The sequence below is a fragment of the Uloborus diversus genome, chromosome 6 (assembly GCF_026930045.1).
Source record: "Uloborus diversus isolate 005 chromosome 6, Udiv.v.3.1, whole genome shotgun sequence".
Taxonomy (NCBI): domain Eukaryota; kingdom Metazoa; phylum Arthropoda; class Arachnida; order Araneae; family Uloboridae; genus Uloborus; species Uloborus diversus.
Genome location: NC_072736.1, coordinates 150,673,441 through 150,692,210, shown reverse-complemented (window position 1 = coordinate 150,692,210; position 18,770 = coordinate 150,673,441). Strand labels below are relative to the sequence as shown.

Here is an 18,770-nt window from a genome sequence, read left to right as displayed (position 1 = left end):
CAGAGACCTCTGGATTGAGTGACTTCTTCAAGAAAAGAAAAACAAGTTTTGAAGGTCTTCCGTCAACTGTCAACAAACTTCTTGGGGAATGCCACGTGCCAACCTACGAAGGTCTGACAGGATTGTTGGCTTTACAACATTATGCTTTGAGCTGTAATACATATTCTTGGAAAAGACATTTTTCGGACTCTCATTTGAATTTCGTCTCAGAAAAACAGCGAGCAGTTCAGTGATAAGCAAGGGTAACGTTTTCATCAGGATATTACCAACATCATGGAATAACAGTTCCAGTTGAATTAGCCCGCGGCTATATTGGCTGGCTACTGTTGGATGCTCATCAAAAATGCTCCCTACGTCCATTAGAGCAGATTAAGATACTCCTGACATGTGTTTTGCATACACTTATCTAAATATTGCGTATGCAATATAAAAAAACCTAGCCGATTCAACTGATTCTTTGTCATATTCATGCTTAGCACATTGAACTGATTGACTATACAGGGTGTTCCGTTTTAACCTGCAAGACCTTTATTTTCGCAACCGTTAGTACTAGGTGTATACTTCCAATTGCAAAAATGTTCAAAATCAGATGCAGGGTTAGGATAATGAAAATTTGAAGCAAAAATAAAAAGGAGTCAAAAAATACAAAATTTAACTTTTTATACGGGCCCTAGGTCCCCTAACTTGTGTTTAGGGAAATAATCTCCATTGAAAGATATTACTAACATAAAAAACTTGACATTTGTGCGACCAAAACTCAGGGAGATATTCCAGTTTAAAGTTTTAAGGGACCATACAAAAGGTAAGATTGGAACTTACTGCCCTTTCAGAAGAATGACAGGTCGTCAAAGTAAGAAAAACAAGGTATTTATATTTTTCATTGCTTTATCAAAAATAAATGCAAATGTTATGCCGTGATACGCAAAAACACACTACTAAACCTCGAACAATTTGAAAAACTACTCTCTATTTTAAACAGTTGTTAACCGCAATATTTTCCCCTCAAAAAGTGTTATTGACGGCGAGTGAAAAAAGGTGTAAGTCACAAAACGCTGCGTTTTATATCGGTGAATATTGGTCGTACTAAGTTCAAACTTTTTGTGTTACACTGTAAAAAAAATCCGAAACGTTACTGGGTATTTCCATGTCACGTTTCGGGATTTTAATGGTTTTTATCCACTTCCTGGAAAAATTAAGTATTCTTGGCAAAAACTTTCCTGAATTGCTACAAGTCGCAAGAATGCAGACTTTTTACTGTTGTGAAAAATATTTTTAGCTCCCAGTTTAAAGATTAACTGAGCGTATTTATAAAGTGTATCGACTCTGTTTCAAGTACGGCACGTCCATGCTATTGTCCGTTTTTCACTAGTTGAGACTTGGCCACGCCCCCAACACGTGGTATCGGAAGATTCTAAATGCGTCTTTTGGGGATGAGGCTTCAGACCAACACTGAGAAAGGTTGCAATTGGCCATCGTTATCGCGCTGTAAGAAGACAAGTGTTCTATAATTTTCTAAGAAATTACCTCCCACCTTCTTTCCCGAAAAAAAGGTGTGCTACTAAGACATTTGTTCGACTTAAAAGTATTTTAAGATTTGCAGTGTATTTCTATACGTTTTGGGTTAATTTATCATTGATTTTGCGAAGGAAATCCTAAACTTTCTGTCTTTCACGCTAAGTAAACATTTTCTGAAAACACGGTGAACAGTTGCAGGTGAAATTGGAAGGAAAATTTTTCCTTCTATTCTGCTGAAACTTTCACAGCTCTCAAACGTGGGTTTTCATAGGTATTCTAATTATAAATATCTAATCGCATATTGTTAACTTTGCTGGTCAACCATTTCTCACCTTATTTTCGATCCGATTTTCTTCTTTAAGGTGTTTATTAAATATTACACAGTGCTTAGGGATAAATGAACTACTTTTGCAATATTTCGAACTGTTTTACTTCGAATATATACAAATACAAATACAAATACAAATGTGACGACCAGCAACAGGCTCTGGGCCCAGCTAGGCTGGTCCTAGTCAATTAATTAGACCCCAATGAAGATCAATGGCCCTCTTAAAGCTATCCACCCCCTTGCTCATTACCGTCTCTTCCGGTAAGCTATTCCAAGTGCCCACGACCCTGCTAAAGTAGTAGTTTTTCCTGATTTCCAAGTTAGCCTGAGATTTAAATAGCTTAAAACAATGACCCCTTGTCCTGCTTTCCCCACAAAAATTTAATCCATTTACATCTTTCATTTTGATAAATTTAAATAACTGAATCATGTCCCCTCTGACTCTCCTTTGCTCCAGGCTATACATGTTAAGCCTATTAAGTCTGGTATAATAATCTAAATCTGAGAGTCCCCTTACTAATTTAGTTACCCTTCTTTGAACCCTTTCCAATACAAAAATATCTTTCTTCAGATAAGGCGACCAAAACTGAACAGCGTACTCCAAATGAGGTCTTACTAAACTCCTATATAAAGGCAGAAGAACTTTTTTAGATTTGTTTGAAATAGATCTATTGATAAACCCAAGCACTTTGTTGGCTTTGTTACTAGCAATACTGCACTGTTGACTAAACTTGAAGTCCTGATTTATTAAGATACCCAGATCCATAACATTTTCTGCCTGATTTATGACTGAACCCTGTAAATGATATCTCATACGCTTATTTCTATGACCTAAGTGTAGCACTTGACATTTCCCTACATTAACTGCCATACCCCATTTATCTGCCCACTTCGTAATATGATTTAAATCATCTTGAAGCTGATTTACTTGTTCTTCATTTTCGACAATCCCCATAACTTTTACATCATCAGCAAAACAATTCATGCTTCCAGAAATATTTTCATTGATGTCATTCATAAATATAATAAACAAAAGAGGCCCTAAAACTGATCCCTGAGGAACCCCACTTAAAACATCACTCCAATTAGAATGATTTCCTCTCACAACTACTCTTTGCTTCCTACCAGTGAGCCAATTTCTAACCCAAAGTAAAGTTTTTCCTCCTATTCCTATGTCAGCTAACTTGCTGAGAAGAGCAACATGCGGTACCTTGTCAAAAGCTTTTTGAAAATCAATATAAACAACATCCACACATTTTTTGTTATCTAAAGCTGAGGTAACCTTGTCGTAGAAATGCAATAAATTAGTAGTACAGGATTTATCTTTCCTGAAACCATACTGCAAACTAGTCAACAGACTATTAGTCTCTAAGAACTTCATGATCTTAATTTTGATCAAAGTTTCGAAAATCTTACAAATCACCGAAGTCAAACTTACAGGTCTATTATTCCCAGCAAGACCTTTAGACCCCTTCTTGAAGAGTGGCGTTATGTTAGCCAGCTTCCAGTCCTCTGGCACCGTCCCCGAGTTATAAGAAGCATTGAAAATAATCAAAATAACATCCACTAATTCATCTGCACATTCAACTAAAATTTTTGGATAAATATTATGTGGTCCCGGAGCTTTAGTTGCTTTAATCTTTTTCAAATGAAATAAGACCTCCTCCCTGGAAAATACAAAATCCTCAAGCTGTATAATAGCTTGTGTCTTGTTAGTGTCAACTGTTGAGATACAGTTATCGTTAAACACACTGGAAAAAAAGTTATTTAGAACATTTGCAATATCCCTATCGTTTTGGATTAAATTTCCATACTCATCAACCAAAGGCCCAATTTGACTGTTTCGAGCTTTCCCAGAATTAGCGTAAGCAAAAAACCCCTTAGGGTTCCCATCAATGTCATCTGCCAGCCTTTGCTCCAATTCCCTTTTCTGAATCCGTACCAAATACTTAAAATTTCGCCTTGCCTTACCATACTGGAGCCTCTCCGCACTCTGACCAGTTTCTTTAAACTTACGAAAAGTGGCTTGCTTATAATTAAGAGCTTCTTTAGTCTCCCTGGAGAACCACATGGGCCAAATTTTGGTAATAACACCTTTTCTCCTGAATGGAACATAGTCCCCAACAGTTTTAGCAAGTTTATCCTTAAATTCCGTCCACTGCTGATCTACGTCGTTATTTTCCAACCCTGACGAAAAAACCTCTTTCAAGCTCTGCCTAAGTGCAACAAAATCGGTGTTTCTGAAATTGGGCACAAACCTAAAATTATCATCTTTGCACACTTCAAATTTAACCCGGAACCTAATGCTGTTATGATCACTATCTCCAATATGCTCCCCTACACTCAACCCTTGAACAAAACTACCTATGTCACAAAAAACTAGATCCAAAATGGCCTCCTCTCGAGTTCCCTGAGTTACAACTTGATCTAAGAAACAGTCACCAATTACTTTTAAAAATTCCTCTTCTTTGCCATTACCAGGATAAAAATTATTCCAATCAATACCCGGAAAATTGAAATCCCCCATTATGATAACGGATCCTTTACTGGACATGTCACTTATAATACGGTACATCTGTTCATCTTGTCCCTGGTTTGAATTAGGTGGCCTATCAATGTTTCCAAAGCGTAGCTTTTTGCCCTTACTGCTCATCAACTCCAGCCAAACCATATCAATATCAGTAGGCTTATCATTTATGACCAATTCATTGCAGATAAAATTGTCTCTAACATAAAATAAAACCCCACCACCTCTTTTACCTACTCTATCCTTTCTGAACAAATTATACCCAGCAATATGTAATAACTCTGCATCAGATTCGGTAGCCCATGTCTCTGTAATTCCAATAACATCCAACTTCTCATCCATAACTATGCTTTTCAATTCATCTATCTTGTTCCTAATACTGCGAGCATTGGTATAGAAAACTTTAAGCATGCCTAAGTTGCTTTTATTTAACACCCTGAAATTTCCTAAATTACAATTGTTAACATTACTACTCTTGTTCGTCACTTTATTTCCATTCCTAGCAATACCTAAAAAAATTTCATTCTCTCGATACCTGATGCTTGAACCATGCCCCCCATTCCAACTTAGTTTTTTGACTCCGAAGCCCTTAAAATTAATCCACTAACCATTTTGACCCCTGTAGAGCTCAGATGCAGGCCATCCCTAGCAATCCAATCCCGTTTACAATGACTCCATACATCAATGAACCTGATACTGCGCTTTTCGCAAATTGACTTCAGTAGCAAGTTCATACACCTCGCACGTTGATTTAGCCAGCTCCTATGCACTCCATACCTGGGAAGCAAACCAACCACTTGGACATTCGTCGAAAAGCTGGTTGCTTTATCCAACAGGGATTCCCATTCCCTAGAAAACTCCTCATTTTTACTGTGGCCTACATCATTTGTTCCCACCCACAAAGTAACCATATCCTCCTTATTCAATACTCCCTTCTTTTCAGCAACCATATTAACGTCTTTTACCCGAGCCCCTGGTAAACAACACCTAGCCACCTTACGCTTTACTCTCCCAACTGTGTTACCCACCTCCCTTACCATAGAGTCCCCCAAAATTACACCCCTTAGTTTCCCAATCTAACTCCTCATTTGAAACTTCCCCCTGAATCTCTGGAACATTTATACCCTCTACAACTGGCTTACACCCTAATGCTAACTGGGCTTCCAAAACTAGCATCTTAAGTCTTAAGTCTGAGAGTTCAGCACATTTAGTGCAAATATAATCCTCCTCAAAAACAGACTCATTTTCCCCCTTATACAGGCAGAACATATGACATAAATCACAAGAGATCCACCTGTCCCCCTTCCCACTCTTTACCTCTTTCATAATGCATATAACACCCATTTCTACTCAGTGAATATGTTCCAAAAGGCAAAACAGAAAGATAAAAATGCAAAAAAAAACACAGAATAAATACTAAAAACAGCAGTAAATAAAGAGTTGCTACACCCAATAAAGCACACAAGATCAAAAACCAGGAGATCACCACATGTTAGGCTTAGCTCCAAAAAATGCAAAAACACTTCAAGAATACAATAACAGCAAAAATGAGCCCCCAAAACACAATAAAACTAAATTACATGATAAAGTGAAGTAAAAAAACCTAAAACTAGACAGTAATAATGAAAAATTATAGTAAAAAAACACTTATCAAATTAGTAGCAATAACACTCCCTGCATCACAGGCGCCCTCTAGTGGCCAAAAAAAAACTACTACTCTATCCTGTCTGAACAAATTATACCCAGCAATATGTAATAACTCTGCATCAGATTCGGTAGCCCATGTCTCTGTAATTCCAATAACATCCAACTTCTCATCCATAACTATGCTTTTCAATTCATCCATCTTGTTCCTAATACTGCGAGCATTGGTATAGAAAACTTTAAGCATGCCTAAGTTGCTTAGTAAAAAAAAAAAAGCCTAAGTAAAAAGAAATATATATAATGAAGAATTAATGCGGTTTCGAATTTTGTTTGTTGTTACTTTGCGAATACGAGTCATTTTAAAAATAATACGTAGATTTGTAAAGTGAACAAGCAAAAATTAATGCCAAAAGATTTTTTAACTATCACCGCATTGAAAAAATAACAAAAAAAAAGAAAGAAAAAAAACGACAGACGATAACTTTAATTTCGAATTTTTCTGAAAATATTTCTCTGTCACCTCATTTTTGGCCCATTTCAAACAGTCAATATTTTGTTTAAAAAAATGTTGAATTGATGTAATCATGTAGAGACAGTATGAAAAAGTATTGAACTACTTATGAAAAAGTTTTGAACTACTTATGAAAAAGTATTGAACTACTATTTCGATTCCTAGGCACTTCATTTTTAACCATACACATTTAAAGCCAACGAACAATTTTGGAAGCCTCAGTAGGTAAGTTGCACTCTGTGTGACACATTTCAATACTTTAGTACTATTTTTTTTTTCCAATATGGCTTTTATTCTTCAGAAATGAAAAAAGGAACAAAACAAAAATTAAAGTTTTTCACATGCCAGTATGGTTATCTACAGAATAATTGAATAAGTGCCTGAAACAACGTTTTATGTTACTGTTTTAACCTATTTATTTTTGTAAATACGAAAAAATATACATGCTTTTTTTATTCAAGTTTTTTCGATTACTCTAAAAGTAATTCAGTTCTTCCAGTACTTTTACAGAACAGCGTTACGTGTGGGGATCATAAAGTTTGGAAAATTGAAGTCCCCCCCCCCAAAAAAAAAGAGGAACTTTAATGGGACACCTTTGATGGCGTTAAGGTAAGGGATGGGGTTTGGTACACTCCTCCGCAATTTTGTAGAAAAGGAAGTCCCTCCCCTTCCCAAAATAACTGAAATGAGACGATCTTTCATGGTGTTTGGAAAGGGGGGGGGGGTGGAGGTTTGCGAATTTATAAAAGGGTATGGGTGGGAAATCAATCGCCCCCTCCTTGAATAGTTTCTGGATCCGTCCTTGGCTCTGAATGTAAAGTGCGTTATTTTTATCAAGAAACGTTGCTATAGTCAACCTATTCAGTTGTTCAACATATCCCACACTGGCAAGGAAACTGACTCAACCACAAGAAAAAAAAAACAGCAATGGAGAAAATTAAGGTTTGACGCAATAGTAATTATAAGTGATTTGGTCTCAAACATTACAATATGCGTAGTCAACTTATTATGTGATGTTTATTAATTAGTTTTTGAAGTAAAGATACATATAATGCATACTTTAAGCTCGAAAAATATTCTTCCAAATTATGAAATTTTAATAATGTGTCATTATTGATGAAATCGTTTCTACGCCCCCCCCCCCCCCCGCACCATTTAGGTGAGCTAACTTTGCGGTTTTTGTGTCGAGAAAAAGCACTAAATTTAGATTTTAAATCAATAGCCGGTACGGTTTTCCCAGATTTTGAATTGTGTCACTTTCCTTGCCGGAGTGCGATATGATTCTTTATTAAAAACATACATGATCATAAACAAATTGTGACTAGAGCTATCCAGGAAGGAGGGGGGTCGAGCCTGTCTTTTCCCTTAAAACAATTGTTACTGCGATTTTGGTGACTTAGAGCAAACCTAAGGCGTCGTTCACAAATGATGTCACGCTTGAAAGGGGTAGAGAGAGAGCGTTCGGGGTTCATGAACTTCGGACAGTTAGTCTCAAGAGGGAAGGAGGGGATTATAAGAAATATGACTTCACATATTTTGGTCCAAATAAAAGCGTTCGTTATAGCAATATGTTCATCGAACATTGCGTGAGATGTGACGAGGGGAGAGGCTAAGGTGAAGTGTAACGACCTTTATGGACAATCCGTGTTTACGTTAGGCTACTGTGTACTGAAGTGTTATAACTAACTTCGTTTCTGCCCCCCCCCCCCAGAAACGAAGTTGGTTATCTCCCCCCCCCCGCCTTGAAAATACTCGTCCTGGGGGTAGTCGTCATCTCTTAAGCCGGCCCAACCGATGAACCTATAATTTTAACACAGGATTCAAACCAGAGACACTTTTTATAACGCATCGCAAAATATTACATATTTCTAAACATTAATATTCATGCAATACTTAGAGAAATAGCCTTGATTTTAATAGTTAATTGCTTTAAATATTTCAGATTGATTTTTTATTGTTTTCTCATTTACTTTTATTTCTCACATGTAAATCCTTTCTGGAACAATTGCCCAGTCCCCGCCTTTGGTTCAACCAAGTTTTTTTTTTTGGGGGGGGGGGGAGGGGGGGCAACTTTTTTTCGAATAATGTTTTTATCACATTTCAAAAATAACTGCTACTGTAGATCTACTGACTATATCCGCTCTATGTGATCTGAAATTTTGTACAATCCATACAGATGCATCAAAAAGACCCAACCCGTAAGAGCTACTGAGTCACCCCCCCCTCAAGAAAAGGGAGAGGGAAATGGAGAGAGATATTCAGTCTTTAAAACGAACTCAACCCTTAAGCATTTCAATGCCACAGTCTGTGTGGCAATGAAGTTTTCCTGCCCCCCCCCCCCCTTTTTTTTTCATCAGCGCACTTGCAATTTCGAATATAGAACGTTAGTGTTTAAAAGGATATCGTTTAAAATTCAGAAAGCCTATCCTTAATAGAAATGTTTCATTCGGAAAACAAAATACCTTACTTTTTTTTGTAAATACAATATTTTTGTTCTGAAATTTTCAGTTTAAAAAGTATAGATTCCCCGTAGGGGACAATTACGCGAAGCTAGAAACGAAAGGAAAGAACACAAAGACATTTTTACAAATTTAAATGCCCGCCAAATTTAGGGTTGTCTCAATCGAAAGCGGTAGCGATCACCCCCGCGCTAAACTTAGCTTTGCTTTCGGGAAGGCGTTCTGAAGTCTCTTCTCCTCATGAACGCACAATAATTAAGCTCCCAAAGGGAGTGAAAAAGTGTGGACTGCATTGCTTTGCAAGCTTTGCAGGCAAGTAAAATTTTCGTTACTTACCTGCAATTCTGGCATAGCTTTGGCCATGTTTGCAATAATGCTCTTTTAACTTCTTCGATAAATCTGAATGATGTCGAGATATTATTTCCACAGACACGAGTGGTTTTAAACGGGAAGATTTCTGAATTTTTCAGGAGGCTTCCGGAATAATATCAAGAAGGTTACTGAATTTTAGCGGAGAAAGTTCCTGGAATTTGCAAGATGTGTTACTGGCAGATATTGGGCATATCAGCTGCCCATTATTTCCCAGGAACGTTTCTGAATCGTTTTTACAGTGTAGAATCGTTTTTCAAGGGAGATTATTTCCCTAAGTATAAGTTAGGGGACGTGGGGCCCGTATAAAAAGTTAAATTTTGTATTTTTTGACTTATTTTTATTTTTACTTCAAACTTTCAATACCTTAACTGCATCTGATTTTGAACATTTTTGCGATTGGAAGCATACATCTAGGGCTAACGGTTGCGAAAGTAAAGGTCTTGCAGGTTAAAACGGAACACCCTGTATACAGTCCCTCAAAAAAGTAAACGAACAATAAGGTGAATCGAAAATTACAAAACACAAATTTTATGACCGACCATAGTTCCCAAAACATCCGTTTCTCAAATTTCCATTTACAAAATCTCAATACCAGGGCCACCTTTGGAACGCTGTGGGCTCCAAAGGTGGACAATAATTTACGGTTTGGAAATTTTATAATAAAAAGATAATTGATTTTTATTTCACAAAGAAAATTTAACTTGATATTGTACTACTAACTGTGAAAGTGTACTCAAAAGAATTCAGCTAAACAGAAAATGGTCAAAATTTAAATATAATAACCTTTGGCTCACCTATCTTTTATAATATGCGCCAATTTTTCAATGCATAATTCCCTTTTTATGTATCAGACACAGGCTTTTCCTTGTAATGACACAGGGATTTTAAGCAAACAACGTATGCCGAATTATAAATGTGGCCAAAAAAAAACTTTTTTTAATGGAATCATTCAAAAAAGTTTAAGAACTTTTAACTTTTTAAATGAAACTTTTTTAAATGGAATAAACAAAATTTTTTTAATGGAAAATTAAATAAATAAACGAAAACACATTTGCATTTGTTGGTAAAGAAAACACTTTTACAGAATTCATTATAAGTGCAGACCAGTAATGACAGGATGCTTTCTTTGCATTGTAACTCTGCTCGTAAAGAAAACACTTTTACAGAATTCCTTTAGCCTATAATAGTAATAACACTGTGCGACAAAAAAAAAACTAGTATGTTGTGGCCATTACGAAACTTTCTTCTATATCTTTCTTGTGAATTCTGATCAATCCCTATGCTTGAAGAGAATACAATATTCCCAGCAACAAAAAAAAAATAAAAAAATCTGACGGCCGTCCGAATTCCTGAATTCCCACAAAAGCAAAGCAAAGAACGACTTGAAAGTTATTTTAAAAACCTTGCTTAAATTAATTAGATGTTTTATTTGTTAACAAACATTAAATGGCAACAGTTATTAATTTTAAATCATTGCGATAACATTTCCGATTATTTCCCAAAAATTAAAATCACGTGAAATAAGCAGACGACAGTATTACAATTTATCTTTCTTATTGTTGCATTTATAAAGCTATTTTTATTTACACAAAAAAAAATCAGCCCCCCATGGAGCGATTGGCGCCAAAATTGAAACAACGCCTATTTACAAATAGATTCACATTTATTTCAAATTTCATCCAGAACGTAGCATTACTTCTTGAGATATGGCACTCACAATGAAAAAAAAAGAACATTCGATTGCGCCACCCCCTTTTCAGCTTTTGACATTGAAATAAAATCAGCTCTTATACCCACTAAGGGCTACTTGCCGATAAATTTTTCTTTCATTCCGTTCATTATTTCTTGAGATACAGCAGTCACAATTGACGACAAAAAACGTTCTATAGCTCAACCCCCGTTTGAGTTATTGCCACCAAAATTGAATCAGCACCTGTTCCTGTTAATGGCAACATATGGAGCAAATTTTGTTTGATTCCGCCAGTTACTTCCTGAGGAATAGCAAGCACGCGTAACTCAAAAAACGTCCCATTGCTCCACCCCCCTTGGAGGAATTCGCGCCAAAAACCAATGGGCACAAGTTCACATAGGGGCACATATGTGTACCAAATTTCGTTCGATTTCATGCAGTAGTTTTTGCTGTAGAGCGGCCACAAAAAATTGGTCACACACAGACGTGACACACATACACACTAGGGTGCGTCTTATTTTTGAAGATGTTATTTTTTCATGAGGCACCCTCTCATTTTGTTCCTTTGGATGAAAAAAAAATTCACACATCATAAAAATATAAATTGAATACAATTTAGAGGTTGCTACCGTTGCTTCAAGATTTGAAATCATTTTTACTTTCTTCTATATCTAATATATAGAAGAAAGTATTGGATTCGTGCAAATTTTCGAATTTCGAATTTTGACGGATTCGAACGTTTTGAGGTGTGCTGAGTCCATTTCGACTATTTTTGGAAAATGTCTGTCTGTCTGTGTGTGTGTATGTATGTGTGTATGTGTGTGTCACGTCTGTGTGTGACCAGTTTTTTGTGGCCGCTCTACAGCAAAAACTACCGCACGAAATCGAACGAAATTTGGTACACATATGTGCCCCTATGTGAACTTGTGCCCATTGGTTTTTGGCGCGAATTCCTCCAAGGGGGGTGGAGCAATGGGACGTTTTTTGAGTTACGCGTGCTTGCTATTCCTCAGGAAGTAACTGGCGGAATCAAACAAAATTTGGACCATATGTTGCCATTAACAGGAACAGGTGCTGATTCAATTTTGGTGGCAATAACTCAAACGGGGGTTGAGCTATAGAACGTTTTTTGTCGTCAATTGTGACTGCTGTATCTCAAGAAATAATGAACGGAATGAAAGAAAAATTTATCGGCAAGTAGACCTTAGTGGGTATAAGAGCTGATTTTATTTTGGTGTCAAAAACTGAAAAGTGGGTGGCGCAATCGAATGTTCTTTTTTTTTCATTGTGAGTGCCATTTCTCAAGAAATAATGCTACGTTCTGGATGAAATTTGGAATAAATGTGAATCTATTTGTAAATAGGCGTTGTTTCAATTTTGGCGCCAATCGCTCCATGGGGGTCTGATTTTTTTTTTTTTTTTTTTTTTTTTTTTTGTGTTAATAAAAATAGCTTTATAAATGCAACAATAAGAAAGATAAATTACAATATTCTCGTCTGCTTATTTCACGTGATTTTAATTTTCGGGAGATAATCGGAAATGTTATCGCAATGATTTAAAATTAATAACTGTTGCCATTTTATGTTTGTTAACAAATAAAACATCTAATTAATTCAAGCAAGGCTTTTAAAATAACTTTCAAGTCGTTCTTTGCTTTGCTTTTGCGGGAATTCAGAAATTCGGACGGTCGTCAAGTTTTTTTTTTTTTTTTGCTGGGAATATTGCATTCTTTTCAAGCATAGGGATTGATCAGAATTCACAAGAAAGATATAGAAGAAAGTTTCGTGATGGCCACAACATACTAGTTTTTTTTTGCATCGATTATTATAATATTTATTTATGTTATCTTTTTGTCATTAATTTTAATCTTACTAATATTATATATGCGAAAGTTTGTCTGTATGGATGTATGGATGTATGGATGGATGTATGGATGTTTGTTACTCTTTCACGCAAAAACTACTGAACGGATTTTGATGAAACTTTACAATAATATAGCTTATGCATCAGAATAACACATAGGGTAGTTTTCGTCCCGTTATGGGGGGCAAAACCCCCTTAGGGGGGCAATAAAACACAATTTTGTATAAATTCTCTAATATTGGGATGAAAAAATACTTGCACATATTTACATTATATGTCCATCGAAAGCTCTGATTTTTCTGCTGAAGATGGCACCTGTTCGAAATTTCTAAGTAGAATAAAAAACGAGTTATGAGCTTTTTAGATCCATGTTCGAAGGCTTTCCTCGACTCAATACAGTATTTAGTGTATCATCTCAACTCCCTGTCGATAGCGACAATTGTTGTATTGTTGACTTTCTTTGCTTTTCGTGATTGTTCAAGGCTTTTCTCAAGTCAAATCTTGAAATAAGATTTTTGCACAAGATTGGCAATTAATACATGATTTGGCTGATGATTTTCCATTTAAACGGAACTTTAATGTAATTAATGGTTTTTATTATTATTTATGCTGATTGAACACTTACTCATTATCCAAACAACCAGCAGATCGCCAAAATTTTTGCAGAAAGATTTCCGTAGCTGATGCATTTGGCAGTTTTTTCAACGTTGCTGTTTTTGAAGCCGAAGACTACGTCATAATGTTTCTCAGCTTTCACCATGTAAACAAAATATCGCCAATCAAAGAATTTTCAAAAGACTTTTTTTACTGTGTTAAATAATCCAGCAACTAAATTAGGCAAATCCATAAACAGCACAAAAACTTCCATTAATTTTCCTTTTTGCACAATTTCAAACAATCACCAGATTTTACAACTTATTTTGGAAACATTTCGGATGAAACTGTTTAGCGCCATTTTATGGTGACCAAAAATATCTCAGCATCTGGCGACGATATCTCTGTAACGAAAATTAATATCATATCGTTTTACAAAGTAAGGAAAGAATGGGGGAGCATCATCGAAGGTACCTCGAAACGACTTTCGCAAATTCGGTAAAATCGCACCAAGAGCCACAATGATTGAAATTTCCCGAAATAACTAAAGCAAGTATAAGGGGATTACGAGCGCAGCTACTTTTTTTTAATCACTTCGTACTTAATTAGCCATACAGAGAAGGTTTTAGACTCCATGTTAAAAAAGAAGTATCAACAGATTAATCTTTTTAAACATGAGAAGATTAATTTCATGTTTTTTAAATTTGTATATGCTTAAATATAGTGCTTTCGTTTCTAAATCAATACTACTTTGTTCTTTATACTTATTGCTATTTTAGTTTTATGGGTAAGGAAGAAACTCGATTTTTAATCACGTCAAAAAGATGTGTTTTAAATTTTTTTACTTAAAACAAAAAACAAAAGCAAGTAACGATTTTTTCTAATAATTATTACTGACCCAGGCAACGCCGGGTATTTTTGCTAGTTAGTAATAAATAAGATTGTTACTGACTTTGAAATTATTTCATATTTTATTAAATAATGTTAATTAACTGTAGCTACAATCAACTCTCAACCTCTTAACTAACTGTTGGTTAGCAACTCAAAGAAGCACAAGTTGTCAGTTAAGAACTCAAAAAGAAAATTAAAAGAGTTCTATTTCAATAATCAAAAACAAAATTATTGGAATCCATCATTAGATTATGTGCTTGACCTTGCTCTTACTGATGTTACTTTACGCAAGATTTCACTTCCAGGCAAGAAATTATTTCTAACTGAAAGAAAACTAACTAGGAGGACAAGGCAAAATTGGTAACAAATAAATTTCTATTTAAAAAGGCAACAGAACTTGCGTGAAAAAAAGAAATCTTGAAAGAAAAAAATCATGAAAAATCTGAATCAACTGTAGTGAAAGTGTTTTTTTTAAGCGTCTGTTGTAAAGGAATGTACTTTGACTGATTCTGAAGAACAAGAATTTGCAATAAAGTTTATCTAGATTTGATCTTTTTTTGTTGAAAAGCATTTTCACTTACAAGAAGGACAGTAGGGCAGTTGCTTCAAATAATTTTATTTGACATCTACGTGTCATTTCTGAAGAGAAAAACTCCAAATTGGTATCTTTCTTAAAGAAACCTAAAAGAACAACTCCTCCAATGAAACACTGAACAGCAGATGTTGTAGAACTAAAACCAAAGGAAAAAAATAGAGGATTTCATTACTAATATTCAGATTTTTCACCATAAAGGTCTTTTCATCAAGTTTTTATGAAGAGATATTATCAAATAGTTTGGATGATGAGTAACAATCAGAAAAAGGCTTGTATATTTCATATTACTAGAAACAAAGGGGGAAAAAATTACAATATTGGTGAATGGGTAAAAGACTGAAATTGTAAACCAATGATATGAATGGCGAAGTGGAACTTTTGCAGGATTTTAGTTTGACATTATTACACAGCATAGAACCATGAAATGCTTATTATTTTTTTGTATGCATAAGGAATAAGTATTTGGGTTATGTTTCCACCTTAACGAACCCAAATTCATGTTGATGTCAAATATTGCAATAGAAAATTGGAATATATTTTTACTTTATTTTTTCACAATGATCGTAATTTTAATCGCTGGTAGCAACCTCTAAATTTTGTTCAAATTCTATGAAAATTTTAAGTAAGTGTTTTTTCATCAAAAGGAAGCAATTAAAGGGGTGCCTCATAAGAAATTCAAAATTTTTTCAAGAAGTGCATTATAAGACGCACCCTAATACACACATACACACAGACAGACAGACATTTTCCAAAAATAGTCGAAATGGACTCAGCACACCTCAAAACGTTCGAATCCGTCAAAATTCGAAATTCGAAAATTTGCACGAATCCAATACTTTCTTCTATATATTAGATATAGAAGAAAGTAAAAATCCTTCAAAATGCTTCTTGCTGATGATCCCCTAAATCCAAATATGACCACCATTTTCCCTCATCACGTTCAATTTTTTTCGGACATAGACTCATCCCCCCTTTTTTTTCTGTCAGGTTTCGACAATTTTATAGCTATAGTTTTTATTTCGAGAAGAAGGGATCATAAACATTCTTCTGGATGGGCTAAAGAGGTGCAAAGTTCAAAAGCATGAACATTTGGAGCAAGTTTGGGGACTCATAGGGAAGTATTCCCCCCCCCCCCCCAAAAAAAAAAATATTTAAAATATCGTCAAAATCGATCTTTTCTGGGGGGTTTGTTTTAATTTTTTTCACTTTTTTTTTTTTTTTTTTTTTTGCATAAAAACAGTGTATAGGACTCACTGATATGTGCCCCATGTCTGAAAAAAAATTTCACGTTGTGAAAAATAAATAAATAAATAAATTGGAATTATCGCATATTTGTATAGTCAGAGTCGCATCACAGATCTTCAGTGAAGAACCTTCCAATATTATTTGTATTTGTTCAAGTTATATTCGCAGATTTTAATTCAAATTAAAAATTATCATAGGCATCGTATAAGGCAGCATGAACCGCTCCCCCCCCCCCCCCACGCCAATTGTTTTTCTCTATAAGATGCAGTTGAAATGAATAAAATTTTAACAAAATAGCAAACTTTTAAACCAAAAATTACCGCCTATGAATTAAAATCTACAATTTCTCAATTATCGAAATCTTCTCGCTTTTGCGAATATCAGAGCTTTGAAGTAGTGATTACATGAGCGTTTATACGTTACATCCAAAATTTCATAAGCTAGACTAATTACACGATGTTTCTACTAGTACTTAGGACAAAAAGTGAAATGTATTAATTACATTGTACTCAATAAAAAGCAAACTAAAAATTTACCTTTTTAAGAAAAAAAAAGCTATAGCATGGAAGAAGGAGAGGTTGCAAGCGGTTTGATTTTTAATGTATTTCGCCACTTTTTTAGTCAGCTATTGGAAACAAATCCGCAACATGTTGATCTACAGTTTCGATTGCAAAAAAAAAAAAAATGTTCAAAGCATTGACAGTAGATTTTGGAGCTGGAATAGGAGGTTCGAGATCTTCTATTTCTTCACCAATGTCAGACGATGATGGATATGGAAATTGTTCTTGCGAAAGGTTTTTGCATCGATCAGAAAATACTGAAGCTAATGAAACCAGAAAGCTTCTTTGCACATGTTTAAAGTCAAGAAGTCTGATCAATAAAATTTTTTGAAGGGAATCCACTTTTGAGGTCGGGTACGTTTACGAATGATAGGATTTCTTTCCTACTTTTTTTACCAAATGTTGAAAAGCTTGAAATTTTCGAAAGTTTTGGATCGCTATAGTTGATTTTCTAGCATTTGGGGATCTTTTCAAGCGTTTGAAATTGCATTAGTGACATGGGATTTCAGTTTGGACCATTCAAAAGGTTCGTTACAACCGGGAAATCACTATATCCCGAGTTCACTATAGAGGGGTTCGACTATTTTCTTCTCTTTTTTTTTTTTTTTTTTTTTCACAATTTAAAATAGATTTCAATACCTTCAGTACGAGGGTCACCTTTGGAACGCTGTAGGATCGAAAGGTGGCCCAAAAGCTACAGTTTTGTAATTTTATAATAAAAAATAGTTGAATTTTTTATTTCGCAAAGAAAATTAAACTTGATAGGTACTAGTGTAAAAGTTTTGCGTAAAAGGATTCAGCCAGACAGAAAAGCATCAAAACTTAAATGTGGCTACCTTTGGCTCACCCACCTTTTACAATAAGTGCCATTTTCTCAATGCATAATTAACTTTAGTGTACCAAGGACAAGCTTTTCTTTGTACCGACACTGGGATTTTAAGCAAACAAAATATGTACCGAACTCGGCAAAGACACCTCATTCCCATATTTCACCTTTTGATTTGAAAAAAAAAATAACAACTGAAAAATAGTCTGCAGACTTGCTCAAGAATCTGTGACGTGTGACGCAGTGTCTGGCTGTTACTGCAACCGGGTAAAGCAACTGAAAGGAAAGACCAACCACAATAAAATTATAACCGCCAAAAAATTTGAAGGCTGCGCCAAACTCACTATTATCAAAATATTCCCATACCCTCAAAAAGAAGAGAAAAAAGCCCATACTTGACGAAGGCAAAAAGACAAAAAAAAATTTTTTTCTTTTTTTTTAACAGAAAGCTCTTTGGATTTGTTAACCAATACAGCTAACTTGATACAGCAAGTTCAAATCTCGATTAATTAAGTAAAACAGAATTAAGAAAACTTACGTACACAGTTTTTAAATAATGGTTAAATATATCTCCCATCCTGCTGCCAATGATTCATCCAAAAGAAACATGAAATGCAGTCAAATTATTTGGAAAGGCAGACGAAGAACCTTCCATCCATAAATTTCCATCTTTGAATCCAGTGATACAACAACATGACGTGCGTGACTGATAGTCCTAGTGTCATGTTCTTCATGTCACGATAGTATTTTCAGTCGCGTTTTGTTGCTATGCATCTGCTCAACCGTCAGCACAACAAATATTCTTGACCCAGAGATAGTCATTGATTGGCGATAATAAATAAACAAATCAGGAAGTAGAAAAAAGTTCCCGACTTTTCTGAAGCTGTTGCTTTTGAGCTCGGGAGATAGAGTTGACATCTCGTTAAAATAATACATCAACGAATGAAAGCTGCTCCTCCAATTTTTCAGTTCTAATTTTTAGAGGAAGGAATTAAAACTTTTATTATCCGAAATGTTCAGGGACAGACTTACACAGAAAAGACTTTTTTTTTTAATTGCATTCTAATTTTAAACTTGGTTTCCTCAAATTTCCCGATGTAAAGGTAAAAATCATCGCAAGAAAATTATTTGAACTTTTTAAGTTGAGCTA

At 35.1% G+C, this 18,770-nt stretch overlaps 1 protein-coding gene across 2 annotated transcripts in view; it reads right to left on the bottom strand.

Annotated features, from left to right (window-relative positions):
* LOC129224658 (uncharacterized) overlaps positions 1-18,237 on the bottom strand; it is a 68,245-nt gene extending 50,008 nt beyond the window's left edge. For both annotated transcript variants that reach the window (XM_054859197.1, XM_054859198.1), the window contains exon 1: positions 18,163-18,237. The gene's annotated coding sequence lies outside the window, so the exon portion shown is untranslated. The remainder of the gene's footprint in view (positions 1-18,162) is intronic.
* Between the last annotated feature and the right edge of the window lie 533 nt (positions 18,238-18,770).